Genomic DNA, 18860 nt, shown 5'->3' with positions numbered 1-18860 from the left:
ATTGGAGGAGAGGAGAAAGGCCATGTGAGAGGGCCCCCTGCCCAAAATGAATTGGACTAGGGGAGGAGGCCGGCCCCCCTCTTTCCTTCTCCCTCTCTCTCCCTTCCCCTTTTCCCTCTCCGGTGGAAGGAAAGAGGGGGGCCCGAATCCTACTTGGACTAGGAGTCCAAGTAGGACTCCCCCCTTATGACACGCCCCCTTAGGCTGGCCACCTCCTCCTCCCCCTTTATATACGGAGGCGGGGGCACCCCGAAGGTACAACAGACATATCTTAGCCGTGTGTGGTGCCCCCCTCCACAGTTTACCACCTCGGTCATATCGTCGTAGTGCTTAGGCAAAGCCCTGTGTCGGTAGCTTCATCATCACCATCGCCACGCCGTCGTGCTGATGGAACTCTCCCTCGTCCTCAACTGGATCAAGAGCTCGAGAGACATCACCGTGATGAACATGTGCAGAACACGAAGGTGTTGTACGTTCGGTACTTGGATCGGTTGGATCGTGAAGACGTTTGACTACTGTAGGATCGAAAGTATGTCTAGAGGGGGGGGGTGATTAGACTACTTGACCAAATAAAAATCTAGCCTTTTCCCAATTTTAGTTCTTGGCAGATTTTAGCAACTTTGGACAAGTCAAGCAATCTTAACACAATTCAAGCAAGCATGCAAAGAGTATATGAGCAGCGGAAAGTAAAGCATGCAACTTGCAAGAATGTAAAGGGAAGGGTTTGGAGGATTCAGATGCAATTGGAGACACGGATGTTTTTGTCGTGGTTCCGATAGGTGGTGCTATCGTACATCCACGTTGATGGAGTCTTCAACCCACGAAGGGTAACGGTTGCGTGAGTCCATGGAGGGCTCCACCCACGAAGGGTCCACGAAGAAGCAACCTTGTCTATCCCACCATGGCCATCGCCCACAAAGGACTTGCCTCACTAGCGGTAGATCTTCACGAAGTAGGCGATCGCCTTGCCCTTACAAACTCCTTGGTTTAACTCCACAATCTTGTCGGAGTCTCCCAAGTGACACCTAGCCAATCTAGGAGACACCACTCTCCAAGAAGTAACAAATGGTGTGTTTATGATGAACTGCTTGCTCTTGTGCTTCAAATGATAGTCTCCCCAACACTCAACTCTCTCTCACAGGATTTGGATTTGGTGGAAAGAAGATTTGAGTGGAAGGCAACTTGGGGAAGGCTAGAGATCAAGATTCATATGGTAGGAATGGAATATCTTGGTCTCAACACAAGTGTAGGTGGTTCTCTCTCAGAAAAAACAAGTTGGAAGTGTAGGTTCATTCTGATGGCTCTCTCCACGAATGAAGAGGTGGTGGAGGGGTATATATAGCTTCCACACAAAATCTAACCGTTACACATAACTTCCCAAACTCGGTGGGACCGAATAGTTAAACTCGGTCGGACCGATTCAGCAAAGCTAGTGACCGTTAGGGTTTTCGGTGGGAATGACATGCAACTCGGTAGGAACGATATGATTAGGGTTAGGGCATAACATAATCTCGGTGAGACCGATTACACAAACTCGGTGAGACCGATTTTGGTAATAAGCTAACCAGAGAGTTGGTCAGGTAAACTCGGTGGGACCGATTGCTCATTTTGGTGAGACCGAAATGTTACGAAGGGAAACAGAGAGTTTACATTGCAATCTCGGTGGGACCGATCGCTCATCTCGGTGGGACCGAAACGTTGCGAAGGGAAACAGAGAGATTACAACCCCATCTCGGTGAGACCGAGATTCCTATTGGTGAGACCGATTTGCCTAGGGTTTGTGGCAGTGGCTATGACATTTGAAACTCGGTGGCGCCGGATAGGAAGAATTGGTGGGGCCGAGTTTGACTTTTGGTTTAGGTCATATGTGGATGTGAGAAAGTAGTTGAGGGTTTTGGAGCATATCACTAAGCATTTTGAGCAAGAACCTCATTAAGCAACACCTCATCTCTCCTTGATAGTATTGGCTTTTCCTATAGACTCAATGTGACCTTGGATCACTAAAATAGAAAATGTAGAGTCTTGAACTTTTGAGCTTGAGCCAATCCTTTTGTCCTTAGTGTTTTGAGGGGTCCACTTTTCTCATCCATGCCATGCTAATCATTGAGCTTTCCTGAAATATTAGTCTTGAAATAGCATTAGCTCAATGAACTATATGTTGTTAGGAATTACCAAAACCACCTAGGGATAGTTGCACTTTCAATCTCCCCCTTTTTGGTAATTGATGACAACATATAGATCAAAGCTTCAACAAATGATAATAAGAGTAAAAAACATTGTCGCTTTGACAAGTATGTGAAAAGCAAGAGCTCCCCCTAAATTTGTGCATAGTTTAAGATTTGCTTTGGACTGCAAATGCACAAAGAGTTAGGATCATGGGTTACTCTTCCATGTCACATACATCTTGGTGGAGTGCTCAAAATGATAATAATTAAAATACATGCACTCATCACCAAGCAAAGTGAGTGATCATATGGAATATAAAAGGATAATGTCATCCAATATGCATAAAGGTAGTATATGATCAAACACATGATCATCCAAGCAAGCACAAAGTATAAAGTATCTCAAACGAGCAGATAATAAAGTTCATCCACCAAGGAGAAACGCAAGAGAGAACAAAAGCAACACTCTCTCTTGAAGCCTATGATCTATACATTTTCTCCCCCTTTGGCAACAAGTTACCAAAAAGTTCATAAAAAATGCATAGTGCTAAATCGACTCTCAGGCTTGGTCTTCAGGTGGTGGTGTAGACAGAACTCCAAGGATGAAGGCGTCAGTCGATGTAGATGGAGCTGGTGGAGTAGGTGCTGGAGCTGGTGGCACTGAAGCTGTAGCTGGTGCAGATGAAGTTGCTCTGGTGTTTGGAACAGGCATTGCAGCAGATCTTTGTCCTTTGGGCATTCTAGCAAAAGCATCAGTGGTAGACTTGCCCTTCTTCTCCTGCACTTCATCCTGAAGTTGCTCAACGACTGACTGGATCTCAGTGACCTTCACATCTAAGTCATAGAACTTATGCTCCACGATCCTCTCCAAGCTCTCCTGGTTTTGGGTCAGGGTAGCCAATCCCTTCTCAATCCTCAGAGTGGAGGCAATCAAGTAGCCAAGCTGATCTTGCTTGCTCTTCAGAAGATACTGGGATGCCTCTTAGTGGTTGGTATCTTTGCAGCCTTTTCAGCCCTTGCCTTCTCCTTCTTGGCTTGTGCATGCACAGAAGATGGTTCATTTTCATCCATCACCATAGTGTTGTCCTCAAAGTCTGGGTAGATGGGCAGGTGCTCCTTGTCCAGCAGATATGTGCCAGTGCCCATCTTGGACTTGATCAGCTCCTGGATCTGTGGGGCATACCCACAACTCCTCTTCTGATCTGCAGATGTCCTCTTTATGGTTTCCACAATTAGGCTCATGACCTTGAACTTCTGTGGAACATAAAAAATGTGCAACAAGTTGATGGAGTGACCTCTGATCGTCTTGTGATCACCTGACTTTGGCAAGAAAGTGTGCCTGAGGATCCAGTTGATTGTTGGCAAGCCTGACAGAAGGTAATGTACTGATCCAAACTTGTGTGTCTCAAGAGCAGCATCTGGGATCTCTTTGTACATATGTGCCATGGTGTTGTGATCCTTCTTCTTCTTGGCATAGACATCCAAGTTATCTTCACTCTCCTCAGGAGCATTAATCAATTTTGCCCATTCAGCAACCGTTGACTGGTACCTAGTGCCTTCACATATCCAGACAATCCTTCCATCTAGGTAGAAATGAGTTGTGGAGTAGAACTGCATGATGAGCTCATCATTCCACTTTGTGAGCTTCTGAACCACAAACTCATCGACTCCACATGCCTTGAAGCTGTCATATATACCAGGAAAGTGATCCTCATTTTCCTCAATGAATGTCCAATCGACCCATCTCATGTCACACACTATTGGCTTCTTGTCAAGCAACACTGTCTCATAGAAGTCCCGGTGTTCCTTGGTATGGAACCTGTAGTCCACAGCAGTTCTTCTTTTGGTGGCATATGGATCTGATTCTATCCATAGCCTCAATCCTGAATCCTTCCTTATCTTCATGTTCTCAGCTATTGGATGAGCATCATTGTGATCTGGAATTTTTGGCTTCAACTTCCTAAAGACATGTGACTCATCATCTTCTTCTTCCATTGCAGCTTCAGGCACTGGGGCCTTGTTCTTCTCTGCTGTTGGGATGTTCCTGGTGCTCCTCCTTCGTTTTGGCTTTGGAACTGCTGGCTTAGGAGTTCCTTTGGGCTTAGATGGAGCAGCCCCTGCCCTTATAGCATCTCCCATAAGCTTTTGAGCTTTGGGTGCTAGTGCTGCATCCTCTTCCTCTTCCTCTTCTTTAGAGTCTTTCATTATTGAAGATCTCCCAAGCACTCTGGCAGTGGTCTTCTTGACCCTCTCTTTCCTTTTCTTTTCTGCCACAACCTGCTCTTTGGGTGCAGATCCCAAAGTCTCTTGAGTGGATGTTCTGGCTTTTGACATGGGAGCTCTCTTGGCTTAGTGGCTGCAGCTGTGCCATATTCCTTTTTCAGGACTTTCCTTTTTGAGGTGGCCTCTTCCTCAGCAGCCACATAGTCCTCATCCTTAGAATCTGAGGTTTTCTTCTTTCTGGTCCTGGTGGCTGCCTTAGGCAAGTTGCTGGGTGTGCTCCTGCTTCCATCATCTGAGCTACTGGAGGGACTAGTGCCCTCACTCAAGTTCGCTTGCTCCTTAGACTTGTTCTGACTGTCACTCTGATCTCACATGATGCAAACACTGACAGCAGACCTTGTGAATAGATTATAGATGAGGTAGAGTCGATGAGCATCACAAAGTGCAGAGGTTTTAGAAAAGAATGAATCAAAAACTTAGTTTTAGTTTTCCACAGAAAGCATTTCGGATCTACTGATTTGAAATCACGGTGATACCGAAGCAGCTGTTGGAACCTAAACTAGTGAACTCGGTCAGACCGAGTCATAGTTCGGTGGCCCCGAGACTGCTAGGGTTTCACAAAGACTCGAACTCAGTCACACCGATTTGCAATTCTCGGTTAGACCGAGAATCACATGTGCAATGGCCTAAGCCAAATCGGTGAAACCAATTTCAACAACTCGGTCGGCCCGAGATGGTTTCGGCAGAAACCTAACCCTAAATTTTCAATCCACAACTAAACTATGGAGTGTTTTCATTGGATAGAGTAATCTCAATCGTGGCAAGATACATGGCAAAACAATGTGCTGGGGAATCGGAGTGAGAACAGCACAAAGATCAAGTCCATACCCTAGTTCGGCAATGGACTTGCTACGGCGGCAACGGTGGAGCCGATCTCGTTGACAGCGGCGGAGACCAGCGACTGGAGGCGGCTGGCGACGAGGAGGATGATTCGGAGACCCAGGGAGGCAGAGCAAGCTGAGCGCGGGCGAAGAGGTTCGGAAAGTTCTCCAAATTTTGGCCTGTGGGTATATATAGCCTGACCCTGTCGGTGTGACCGAGTGGAACAACTCGGTGTCACCGAGATGCATAACTGCAAGCAGTTACTGCAACTCGGTGTGACCGAAAACTTCAAATCGGTTGCACCGAGATTAAAGACCTAGATCGACTTAGTGATCTCGGTATGACCGAAATGGATGAATCGGTCAGACCAAAACGCAAAAAGAAGTTTTGGAAGTTTAAGCCTATGACGAATCGGGGACTCCGAGTGCTCCTCACACAGAGTGGTTCGAATCTGACTTGATCAAACTTTGTGATGCGGCATGAATAGAGTTTGAGACGAGAAGAGCATAGATAGCTAGAGAAGGTTCTTAGGCATTCTTGTCCATCCACTTGGCAAGAGAAAAAGAAACCAACCAATCAAAACAACAAGTGGATGTCCTCGAATGAGTAAATTATGCAACCAACATGCTCACACAATAAAATGACAAATGAAATATGTGGCAAAGCATGCACAAACAATTCTAGCATCTATCAAGCAATTGGCGATGACTAGGTCATCTATATATGAGTATATTGACTTAGGAGTCAAATGAGAACATTTGATCATAGGTCATCCTCATCGTTTAAGCACAAGTGGAGTTACCACTTTTACATAAAGCGATGTTGTGTTCACACCATTAGAGTTTCTTTAGCTCAATTCTTAGAGTAAGGCTCCCCCTAGATGTGAGATCCCCCCTAAGAGGGATGAACTAACCTTGGGTTTTGTCGATGATGACTTCATGTAGGTGTTGAAGATGTGGATGCTCTAAGTTGATGTAGATCATTCGGAGCTATCCTTTGGAGTGAGTTGCACTTTCAATACCTACACGGGTTAGTCCCACAAGGAACAAACAAGGATATCCATAGACATAGAGTGATGCACACACAATATGATTTCTATGAGAGCATTAGGTTACCTTGTCCCTTGTCTTACCAACAAGAGGGTTTGTGACTCCTTGAACTAGAGCAAGATGTGGAAGTTGATTGCGCTTATTTTTGCCAAAATGATAAGAGTGAAGTATGTTGGCGGAGTCACCCTCAAGAACTCTCTAGTTCTTCTTCTTCGGGATCCACACCATCTTGATGGGAATCCTCGGAGTTGTAGTTGTACTTGATGAAGTGGAACTTGATGTAGTCTTGGGAACCCACTTGACCAAGGCCTTAGGAGCTTCTTCAAGTGCATCAATTTCCTCTTGAAGCTTGTCCTTGCCTTTTTCATTGTGGTATTGTGGTGGAAGATCATCTTGAGCTTGTGTCCCTTTGAAATAAGTAGGATCATACTTCTCTTGTTGAGGAACAAACTTCGTCTTGGGGTATTGATCTTCTTCCCACTCAACTCCATTGGCATTGAACTTTCGTTCAAAACCAATACCTTGATTTTTTTTTGTTGCCTTCCTTGCTTGCGTACAATTTCCTCGAATTGCTTACTCCCGGCAAGGCTCTTGTAAACACCTTTCTCTATGATTCCCTTCAATAAGCTATTTTCTTGCTCAAGTGTAACTTGGCTAAGAGAATCATTAGTGGAATCAAGAGAAATACTAGAAGCAACAATATTGGATTTAGCATGATTATTGTTACTACTAGAGGAAGAATCCTTCTTGTTCTTGTTACTAGACTTGACTTAAGGCATGTAAGTGGATAAGAGTAAATGCTTGGCAATGTAAGAAGAACTTTTCTTGCGAATATCATCATTGATTGCCTTTAAGAACTCATGCTCTTGCTCAAGATTGAGCTTCTCAAAACGTAATTTCTCATGAGTCCTTAAAAGTTCTCGATGATCTCCTAAGATAGTTTCATGAGCTAACTTAAGAGTGTTTAGTTCTTTAGTTAGAGACTCAATCTTCTCCTTATCATTGTCATTCGTTTTATCTTGATTAGCATGATTAGTTGATGTTTCATCATAGTATTCATCACTAGAGTTGTCAACAAGTAAATCATCATCACCTAACAAGTCATCTTCATCACTATTGAAATCAACATACTCGGGGTGTGATACCTTTGGACCTTTGGCCATGAAGCATCTTCCAATTCCTTCATTTGGTGAATCAAATATGTCGTAGGAGTTGGTTGACACAAGTGCTAGACCGGCAACACCTTCATCTTGAGTATATTCGGAGTCGGAGTGATAGCTTCTCTCGGAGTGATTTTCGGAGTCGGATCCGGATACCCATTCACCAACATGAGCTTGATGTCTTCGTTTTGTGTAGCTCCTTGATGACTTGTCCTTCCTTTCCGAATCCTTGCTTCTCCGAGAGGGTCTTCGTTCATAACGATCATCCCTACTCCTTCTCTCCCTCGATGGTGATTCTTCTCTTCTACTTCTTCTTTTGGGAGAATCTTCTCTTCTCTTGTAGGGGGCCGTACACTCATTGGAGTAGTGTCCGGGTCTTCCCCAATTGTAGAAGTTTCGCTCTCGACTAGAAGATCTTTTGTCATTGTAGGACCTTGACTTGGAACTTCTCTCTTTGCTTCTAATTTTGTAGAACTTGTTGAAGTTTTTCACCATTAGGCTCAATTCTTCATTGATGGTTTGTTTCTCACTTGATGATGTGGCAGCTTCACATGAGGCTTTGTAAGCACCACTTGACTTGTTATGAAGCTCCTCCTTATCCTTGAGTGACATCTCATGAGCAACAATTCTTCCAATGACTTCTGTTGTCTTGAGATCTTTGTAATTTGGCATCATTTGGATCAATGTGCATACGGTATCATATTTTCCATCCAAGGCTCTTAGGATCTTCTTAATGATGAATTTGTCGGTCAACTCTTCAATTCCTAAGCCGGCAATCTCATTTGTGATAAGAGCAAGCCTAGAGTACATTTCAGTGACACCTTCACCATCCTTCATTTTGAACTTGTGAAGTTGACTTTGAAGCACATCCAACTTGGATTCCTTGACGGAGTCGGTACCTTCGTGCATATCAATCAAAGTATCCCAAATTTCCTTTGCATTCTCAAGACGGCTGATTTTGTTGAATTCTTCGGGGCACAATCCGTTGAAGAGGATATCACAAGCTTGAGCATTGTATTGTAGCATCTTCAATTCTTTCGCGGTAGCTTCACGGTTTGGTTCTCTCCCATCAAAGAATTCACTTGCAAGCCAATACACACAATAGCCCAAATGGCGGGGTTATGTCCAAGAATATGCATTTTCATCTTATGCTTCCAACTAGCAAAATTAGTGCCATCAAAGTAAGGACCTCCATGGTGGTAATTTCCCTTGCTAGACGCCATACTCTCCTAGGTTGTGAAACCAAGGCTATGACCACCAAAAACTATGGAAATCAAAGCAAATGGAGACCAAAGCTCTGCACTTGTAGGATCGAAAGTATGTCTAGAGGGGGGGTGATTAGACTACTTGACCAAATAAAAATCTAGCCTTTTCCCAATTTTAGTTCTTGGCAGATTTTAGCAACTTTGGACAAGTCAAGCAATCTTAACACAATTCAGCAAGCATGCAAAGAGTATATGAGCAGCGGAAAGTAAAGCATGCAACTTGCAAGAATGTAAAGGGAAGGGTTTGGAGGATTCAAACACAATTGGAGACACGGATGTTTTTGTCGTGGTTCCTATAGGTGGTGCTATCGTACATCCACGTTGATGGAGACTTCAACCCACGAAGGATAACGGTTGCGTGAGTCCGTGGAGGGCTCCACCCACGAAGGGTCCACGAAGAAGCAACCTTGTCTATCCCACCATGGCCATCGCTCACGAAGGACTTGCCTCACTAGCGGTAGATCTTCACGAAGTAGGCGATCTCCTTGCCCTTACAAACCCCTTGGTTCAACTCCACAATCTTGTCGGAGGCTCCCAAGTGACACCTAGCCAATCTAGGAGACACCACTCTCCAAGAAGTAACAAATGGTGTGTTGATGATGAACTCCTTGCTCTTGTGCTTCAAATGATAGTCTCCCCAACAGTCAACTCTCTCTCACAGGATTTGGATTTGGTGGAAAGAAGATTTGAGTGGAAAGCAACTTGGGGAAGGCTAGAGATCAAGATTCATATGGTAGGAATGGAATATCTTGGTCTCAACACAAGTGTAGGTGGTTCTCTCAGAAAAAACAAGTTGGAAGTGTAGGTTTGTTCTGATGGCTCTCTCCATGAATGAAGAGGTGGTGGATGGGTATATATAGCATCTACACAAAATCTAACCGTTACACATAACTTCCCAAACTCGGTGGGACCGGATAGTTAAACTCGGTCGGACCGATTCAGCAAAGCTAGTGATCGTTAGGGTTTTTGGTGGGACCTACATGCAACTCGGTAGGACTGATATGATTAGGGTTAGGGCATAACATAATCTCGCTGAGACTGACTACACAAACTTGGTGAAACCAATTTTGGTAATAAGCTAACCAGAGAGTTGGTCAGGTAAACTCGGTATGACCGATCACTCATTTCGGTGAGAACGTTATGAAGGGAAATAGAGAGTTTACATTGCAATGTCGGTGGGACCAAAACGTTATGAAGGGAAACAGAGAGATTACAACCCCATCTCGGTGAGACCGAGATCCCTATCGGTGAGACTGATTTGCCTAGGGTTTGTGGCAGTGGCTATGACATTTGAAACTCGATGGCGCCGGATAGGAAGAATCGGTGGGGCCGAGTTTGACTTTTGGTTTAGGTCATATGTGGATGTGAGAAAGTAGTTGAGGGTTTTGGAGCATATCACTAAGCATTTTGAGCAAGAACCTCATTAAGAAACACATCATCCCTCCTTGATAGTATTGGCTTTTCATATAGACTCAATGTGACCTTGGATCACTAAAATAGAAAATGTAGAGTCTTGAACTTTTGAGCTTGAGCCAATCCTTTTGTCCTTAGTGTTTTGAGGGGTCCACTTTTCTCATCCATGCCATGCCAATCATTGAGCTTTCCTGAAATATTAGTCTTGAAATAGCATTAGCTCAATGAACTATATGTCATTAGGAATTACCAAAACCACCTAGGGATAGTTGCACTTTCAACTACATCAACCGCGTTACTAAACGCTTCCGCTTTCGGTCTACAAGAGTACGTGGACACACTCTCTCGTCTCGTTGCTATGCATCTCCTAGATAGATCTTGCGTGATCGTAGGAAATTTTTCGAAATACTGCGTTCCCAACAGTGGCATCAGAGCCAGGTCTATGCGTAGAAGTTATATGCATGAGTAGAACACAAAGAGTTGTGGGCGATAATAGTCATACTGCTTACCACCAACGTCTTACTTTGATTTGGAGGTATTATTGGATGAAGCGGCCCGGACCGACATTACATGAACACGTTCATGAGACTGGTTCTACCGACATGCTTCGCACACAGGTGGCTGGCGGGTGTCTATTTCTCCAACTTTAGTTGAATCGAGTTTCACTATGCCTGGTCCTTGTTGAAGGTTAAAACAACACACTTGACGAAAAATCGTTGTAGTTTTGATGCGTAGATAAGAATGGTTCTTGCTAGAAGCCCGTAGCATCCTCGTAAAACTTGCAACAACAAAGTAGAGAATGTCTAATGTTGTGATGTGATATGGTCAAGACGTGATGATATATAAATTGTTGTATGAGATGATCATGTTTTGTAAAAGTTATAGGCAACTAGCAGGAGCCTTATGGTTGTCGCTTTATTCTATGAAATGCAATCTCCATGTAATTGCTTACTTTATCACTAAGCGGTAGCGATAGTCGTAGTAGCAATAGTTGGCGAGATGACAACGATGCTACGATAGAGATCAAGGTGTCAAGGCAGTGACGATGGAGATCATGACGGTGCTTGGAGATGGAGATCAAAGGCACAAGATGATGATGGCCATATCATGTCACATATTTTGATTGCATGTGATGTTTATCTTTTATGCATCCTATTTTGCTTAGTAAGGTGGTAGCATTATAAGATGATCCCTCACTAAATTTCAAGGTACAAGTGTTTTCTCTGAGTATGCACCATTGCTACAGTTCGTCGTGCCGAGACACCACATGATGATCGGGTGTGATAAGCTCTACATTCACATACAATAGGTGCAAGCCAGTTTTGCATGTGCAGAATACTCGGTTTAAACTTGACGAGCCTAGCATATGCAGATATGGCCTCGGAACACTAAGACTGAAAGGTCGAACGTGAATCATATAGTAGATATGATCAACATAGTGATGTTCACCATTGAAAACTACTCCATCTCACGTGATGATCGGACATGGTTTAGTTGATATGGATCACGTGATCATTTAGATGACTAGAGGGATGTCTATCTAAGTGGGATAAGTAATATGATTAATTGAACTTTAATTTATCATGAACTTAGTACCTGATAGTATTTGCATATCTATGTTGTTGTAGATCAATGGCCCGTGCTACCATTCCCTTTAATTTTAATGCGTTCTAGAGAAAGCTAAGTTGAAAGATGATGGTAGAAACTACATGGACTAGGTCCGTATGAGGATTATCCTCATTGCTGCACAAAAGAATTACGCCCTGGAAGCACCGCTAGGTGCAAGACCCGTTGTAGGATCAACTCTGAATGTTATGAACGTCTACCAGAGCAAAGCTGATGACTACTCGATAGTTCAGTGTGCCATGCTTTACATCTTAGAATCAGGACTTCAAAGACGTTTTGAATGTCATGGGGCATATGTGATGTTCTAGGAGTTGAAGTTAATATTTCAAGCAAATGCCTGAGTTGAGAGATATGAAGTCTCAAACAAGTTCTACAACTGCAAAATGGAGGAGAATAGTTCTGTCGGTGAACACATACTTAGAATGTCTGGGTACCACAAACACTTGACCCAGCTGGGAATTAATCTTCCTAATGATAGTGTCATTGAAAGAGTTTATAAATCATTGCCACCAAGCTATAAAGGCTTCATGATGAACTATAATATGCAAGGGATGAAAAGACAATTCCCGAGCTCTTCGCAATGCTAAAGGCCGCGGAGGTATAAATCAAGAAGGAGCATCAAGTGTTGATGGTGAACAAGACCACTAGTTTCAAGAAAAAGGGCAAAGGGAATAGGGGCTACAGATTAAATGAAGATTGGCTAAGAACGACGTGACGATGCGTTGGGAAATGGTTCCAAAGTCGATGTGATTGCCGTTGGCATGCTACCTCTACATCTACCATCGGGATTAGTCTTAGACCTAAATAATTGTTATTTGGTGCGAGCATTGAGCATGAACATTATATCTGGATCTTGTTTGATGCGAGACGGTTATTCATTTAAATTAGAGAATAATGGTTGTTCTATTTATATGAGTAATATCGTTTATGGTCATGCACCCTTGAGGAGTGGTCTATTTTTGTTGAATCTTGATTGTAGTGATACACATATTCATAATGTTGAAGCCAAAAGATGCAAAGTTAATAATAATAGTGCAACTTATTTGTGGCACTGCCGTTTAGATCATATTGGTGTAAAGTGCATGAAGAAACTGCATGTTGATAGGGTTTTGGAATCACTTGATTATGAATCACTTGATGCTTGCAAACCATGCTTCATGGGCAAGATGATTATGGCTCTGTTCTCGGGAACAATGGAGCGAGCAACTGACTTATTGGAAATAATACATACTGATGTATGCGGTCTGATGAGTGTTTAGGCTCGCAACGGGTATTGTTATTTTATGACCTTCACAGATGATTTGAGCAGATATGGGTATATCTACTTGATGAAACATAATATTGAAACATTTGGAAAGTTCAAAGAATTTCAAAGTGAAGTGGAATATCATCGTAACAACAAAATAAAGTTTCTACGAACTAATTGTGGAGGTGAATATTTGAGTTATGAGTTTGGTCTTCATTTGAATTAGTGTGGAATAGTTTCGCAACTCCCGCCACCTGGAACACCACAGCGTAATGGTGTGTCCGAATGTCGTAATCGTACTTTATTAGATATGGTGTGATCTATGATGTCTCTTACTAATTTACCACTATCGTTTTGGGGTTATGCTTTAGAGACGGTTGCATTCACGTTAAATAGGGCACCATCTAAATCTGTTGAGACAATACCATATGAACTGTGGTTTCGCAAGAAACCTAAGCTGTCATTTCTTAAAGTTTGGGGTTGCGATGATTATGTGAAAAAGCGTGAACCTGATAAGCTCGAACCCAAATCGGAGAAATGTGTCTTCATAGGATATCCAAAGGAGACGGTTGGGTACACCTTCTATCACAGATCCGAAGGGAAGATATTCGTTGCTAAAAATGGATCCTTTCTAGAGAAGGAGTTTCTCTCGAAAGAAGTGAGTGGGAGGAAAGTAGAACTTGATGAGGTAATTGTACCTTCTCCTGAATTGGAAAGTAGTTCATCACAGAAATCTGTTCCAGTGATTCCTACACCAATTAGGGAGGAAGTTAATGATGATGATCATGAAACTTCAGATCAAGTTACTACCGAACCTCGTAGGTCAACCAGAGTACGATCCGCACCAGATTGGTACGGTAATCCTGTTCTGGAGGTCATGTTACTTGACCATGACGAACCTACGAACTATGAGGAAGTGATGATGAGCCCAGATTTCGCAAAATGGCTAGAGACCATGAAATCTGAGATGGGATCCATGTATGAGAACAAAGTTTGGACTTTGGTTGACTTGCCCGATGATCGGCAAGCAATAGAGAATAAATGGATCTTCAAGAAGACAGACGCTAACGGTAATGTTACTGTCTACAAAGCTTGATTTGTTGTGAAAAGTTTTTGACAAGTTCAAGGAGTTGACTACGATGAGACCTTTTCACCTGTAGCGATGCTTAAGTCTGTCCGAATCATGTTAGCAATTGCCGCATTTTATGATTATGAAATTTGGCAAATGGATGTCAAAACTGCATTCCTTAATGGATATCTTAAAGAATAGTTGTATATGATGCAAGCAGAAGGTTTTGTCGATCCTAAAGGTGCTAACAAAGTGGGCAAGCTTCATCAATCCATTTGTGGACTCGTGCAAGCCTCTCGGAGTTAGAATATACGCTTTGATAGTGTGATCAAAGCATACGGTTTTATACAAACTTTTGGAGAAGCCTGTATTTACAAGAAAGTGAGTGGGAGCTCTATAGCATTTCTAATACTATATGTGGATGACATATTGTTGATTGGAAATAATACAGAATTTCTAGATAGCATAAAAGGATACTTGAATAACAATTTTTCAATGAAAGACGTCGGTGAAGCTGCTTATATATTAGGCATCAAGATCTATAGAGATAGATCAAGACGCTTAATTGGACTTTCACAAAGCACATACCTTGATAAAGTTTTGAAGAAGTTCAAAATGGACCAGTCAAAGAAAGGGTTCTTTCCTGTGTTACAAGCTGTGAAGTTGAGTCAGACTCAATACCCGACCACTGCAGAAGATAGAGAGAAAATGAAAGTCATTCCCTATGCCTCAGCTATAGGTTCTATCGTGCATGCAATGTTGTGTACTAGACCTGATGTGTGCCTTGCTATAAGTTTAGCAGGGAGGTACCAAAGTAATCCAGGAGTGGATCACTGGACAGCGGTCAAGAACATCCTGAAATACCTGAAAAGGACTAAGGATATGTTTCTTGTTTATGGAGGTGACAAAGAGCTCGTCGTAAAATGGTTACGTCGATGCAAGCTTTGACACTGATCTGGGTGACTCTAAGTCACAAACTGGATACGTGTTTATATTGAATGGTGGAGCTTTCAGTTGGCGCAATTCGAAGAAGAGCGTCATGGCAGGATCTATGTGTGAAGTGGAGTACATAGCTGCTTCGGAAGTAGCAAATGAAGGAGTCTGGATGAAGGAGTTCATATCCAATCTAGGTGTAATACCTAGTGCATAGGGTCCAATAAAAATGTTTTATGACAATACTGGAGCAATTGCCTTGGCGAAGGAATCCAGATTTCACAACAGAACTAAAGACATCAAGAGATGCTTCAATTCCATCTGCGATCAAGTCAAGGAGGGAGACATAGAGATTTGCAAGATACATACGAATCTGAATGTTGCAGACCCGTTGACTAAGCCTCTCTCACGAGCAAAACATGATCAGCACCAAGACTCCATGGGTGTTAGAATCATTACTATGTAATCTAGATTATTGACTCTAGTGCAAGTGGGAGACCTAAGGAAATATACCCTAGAGGCAATAATAAAGTTGTTATTTATATTTCTTATATCATGATAAATGTTTATTATTCATGCTAGAATTGTATTAACCAGAAACTTAGTACATGTGTGAATACATAGACAAACAGAGTGTCCCTGGTATGCCTCGACTTGACTAGCTCGTTAATCAAAGATGGTTAAGTTTCCTGACCATAGACATGTGTTGTCATTTGATGAATGGGATCACATCATTAGATAATGATGTGATGGGCAAGACCCATCCGTTAGCTTAGCATAATGATCGTTTAGTTTTATTGCTATTGCTTTCTTCATGACTTATACATGTTCCTCTGACGATGAGATTATGCAACTCCCGAATACCGAAGGAACACCTTGTGTTGAGGATATAACTATTATGTATGACCCTCCCAGGAGGGGCCGGGTCATCCCCCTAAAGATTTATCGATTGTAAAGTCCAAGGTCGCACGACAGTTCATAGATAGGCTTAGTAGTGGGCCCAGACCCAAAGGCGGCTTAAGGCCCATAAGCATAAACCGTCATGTATGTAAAACTTGTAAAGTAAGGCATGTAAGATACGTCACCGAGCCAGACACGTTGTATGAGCCGGCCGGGACTCAGTAAGTCGCGGGGCATCGATCCGTGTATATAAGGGGACGACCCGGCGGAGTCGGTCAAGCGAATTCGCTCCCCGCTCATCGAAATCCTATCAATTTCACATACAACTAGATTAGGCTTTTACCTTCACCGTAAGGGGCCGAACCAGTATAAACTCCTCTTGTCCTTTGTCCTGATTAACCCCTTTAAGCTAACATCAAGCGATGGCTCCACGAATAAGTCCTCTCTCTAGTACATATGATGTGATATTTCCACGATAGTTGGCGCCCACCGTGGGGCAATCTCAAGATGGTTTCGAGTTCTTGAAGGGCAACTTCGAAGGGATCAAGGGATACGCCATGGGCCAGATGACCAAGAGTCGCCACGGCAGGCTCTACATCGATGATGCAGGCTGGGGCCCCGAGGCCGGCTCAATAGAGTACGGGTATCAGGCCCCCTTTGGCAGAATTCACGTTTTCATCGGCAAGATTGGCGAACCGGGCCCTGAGCCGGACATCTGCACCAACATCGTCGACGGCACAGTGCGCGGGACCCACCCGGATTCGGCCGGCCATGAAACGTGCCTTTGTGGGATTCATCCATGGAGAGGGATCTGAGGACAGATCACCATCTGGTGACGAGACCGTCGTCTATTCCGGTGGCGGGTCATCCACTGGTGAGACAGAATCATTGTACCAGTTGCAAGACGGCTGGCTTGGGGGCTGTTCCGATGGCAACAGTATTCCGGACCCCTGTGAGCCGCCAAACCGGGTTGCAATCTTCATGGCTGGTACACAGCCTGTACACCACTCATCAACGTCGGCGGAGCTGGTTTTTGGGTCAGGAGCGGCGGCGGCTGCCTGGGCAGGAGGCCCTGAGCACCCGCTGGCTCAAGTTTTAACTGACTTATTGGACAAACTGACTACGCTGATTACAACAGCTGTTAACCCGGCGGATCAAGATCAGCATAATGCGACGATTACAAAGGTGTGTGGTGATATAGCATAGGCCAGGGAGGCGTTGAACGCTGAAAATACCAGGATGGCTGAGGAGCGGGATGCTTTGGATGCACAGGCATAGCGAGTCCAAGCGGAATCTACTGGCTCATGTTAGATCAGAACGCCTCAAATGAAGTGCCGAGGAGAAGGCATCAGAGCCGCCTGCCGGTGACTATTGAAGCAAGGAATCTTTTTGATACGCTAGGGGCAGGGACCAGTAACCCGGCAACCGTAAACCAGCCGGAGCGCCTAGGACAGGGACGCCATCTCAGCCACGTATAATGGATCCGCCTCGATAGAACAATAACTCGCCACAACACATGTCGACGCCACCAGGTCATTACTCTAACCCTTTGGATAACATGGTTGCCACAGCATCCCGACTGGCAGCTATCCCTGTGGAAGGTGACTCGCCAGCGGCGGTTGAGACACGAAGGGCTAGAGAGTTTCTTCAGACGACATTGGTGCAGCATCAAGCATACTCTTACAGCCGTGATAGGATTCATTCCACACCTCGCCCGAGCAGAAGCTACAGCAGGCATTTAGATGAGCCGACGGTGTCAAGTAGTGTGCGGAATCATAACCCGCCACGTGGTAATGACCCGGCGGGCGGTGTTGCTAATGCTCAGAATGTGGTGGATCAAGGAAGAGCCCGTCGAGAGGCTGAGCTGGCAGCTCAGTATGCAGCTCACCAACCAACTCCGATTCGTCCAACCACCTCGGTGGAGCCGGGTCTGACCTTTAGAAACTTGGGGGCACCGTGTTTAGCACCGGATCTGTGGAATGAGCATCTGCCCAAGGATTTCAAAGGGCCTCGTAAGGTGCCCAATTACACCACTGATTTAAGTCCTGAAGCGTAGATTGAGAGTTATGAGATGGCTATGGAGTTGTTAGATGTCAGTGAAGCAGCATGTGCTAAATACTTTCCTTTGATGTTGGAAGGAACGACCCGTACTTGGTTAAAGGGGGCTCCCAGCTAATCCCATCAGGTCATGGGCCGAATTAAAGGCCCGGTTCATCCAGAACTTTAAGGATACATGTAAACAGCCCATGTCCATTGTGGATCTGGCCTCCTGTGTCCAAGAGGAAGGCGAGTCAACAACCCATTGGGTGCGCCGGGTCTCGACAATCTTACATTCATCATATCGTATTAACGCCGATTCAGCGGTATTGATGTTGGATAACAATTGCCATTTTCTGCCTCTGAAACATAAATTAGGACGGCTCAAGCGTCACTTCAATGACATGGGGACGCTCATGGCGGCCTTGGTTAAATACGCTGACTCTAATAGTACTAAAGATCCCGTGTCTAATGACGAAAAAGTAGGGAAGGGAAAGACGACCGGCAATGTCAAAGGTCAGCAGTATAACCCGGGAAGCAACGGTAAGCGCAAGGCTGATAATAGTTTCGACTTTGTAGCTAACACCAATACACAAGATAATGGACAGCGTCGTAAGGGCAGACTGCCGCCAAGAGCTGGCGGGTCTAGTGTTAATCTTGAGCGAATGTTGAATGAGCCCTGCCCACGACATGGAACGAAGGAAAGACCGTCTGGGCACTTGTGGAAGGATTGTAACATCATGAGGGAGTTCAAGAATTCAAACTTCTTTCATAACAGTCACGAGCCTGGTGGCGGTCCCGGCGGCTCTTACGGCCCGGGTCACGGCGGTGGTGGTTCTAATTCTGGGTTTCAGGGAAATCAGAATAATCATGGCAGCCAGGGTGGTTACAA

The sequence above is a fragment of the Triticum dicoccoides genome, chromosome 7A, assembly GCF_002162155.2.
Source record: "Triticum dicoccoides isolate Atlit2015 ecotype Zavitan chromosome 7A, WEW_v2.0, whole genome shotgun sequence".
Lineage (NCBI taxonomy): Eukaryota > Viridiplantae > Streptophyta > Magnoliopsida > Poales > Poaceae > Triticum > Triticum dicoccoides.
This window is presented reverse-complemented; position numbering follows the sequence as displayed.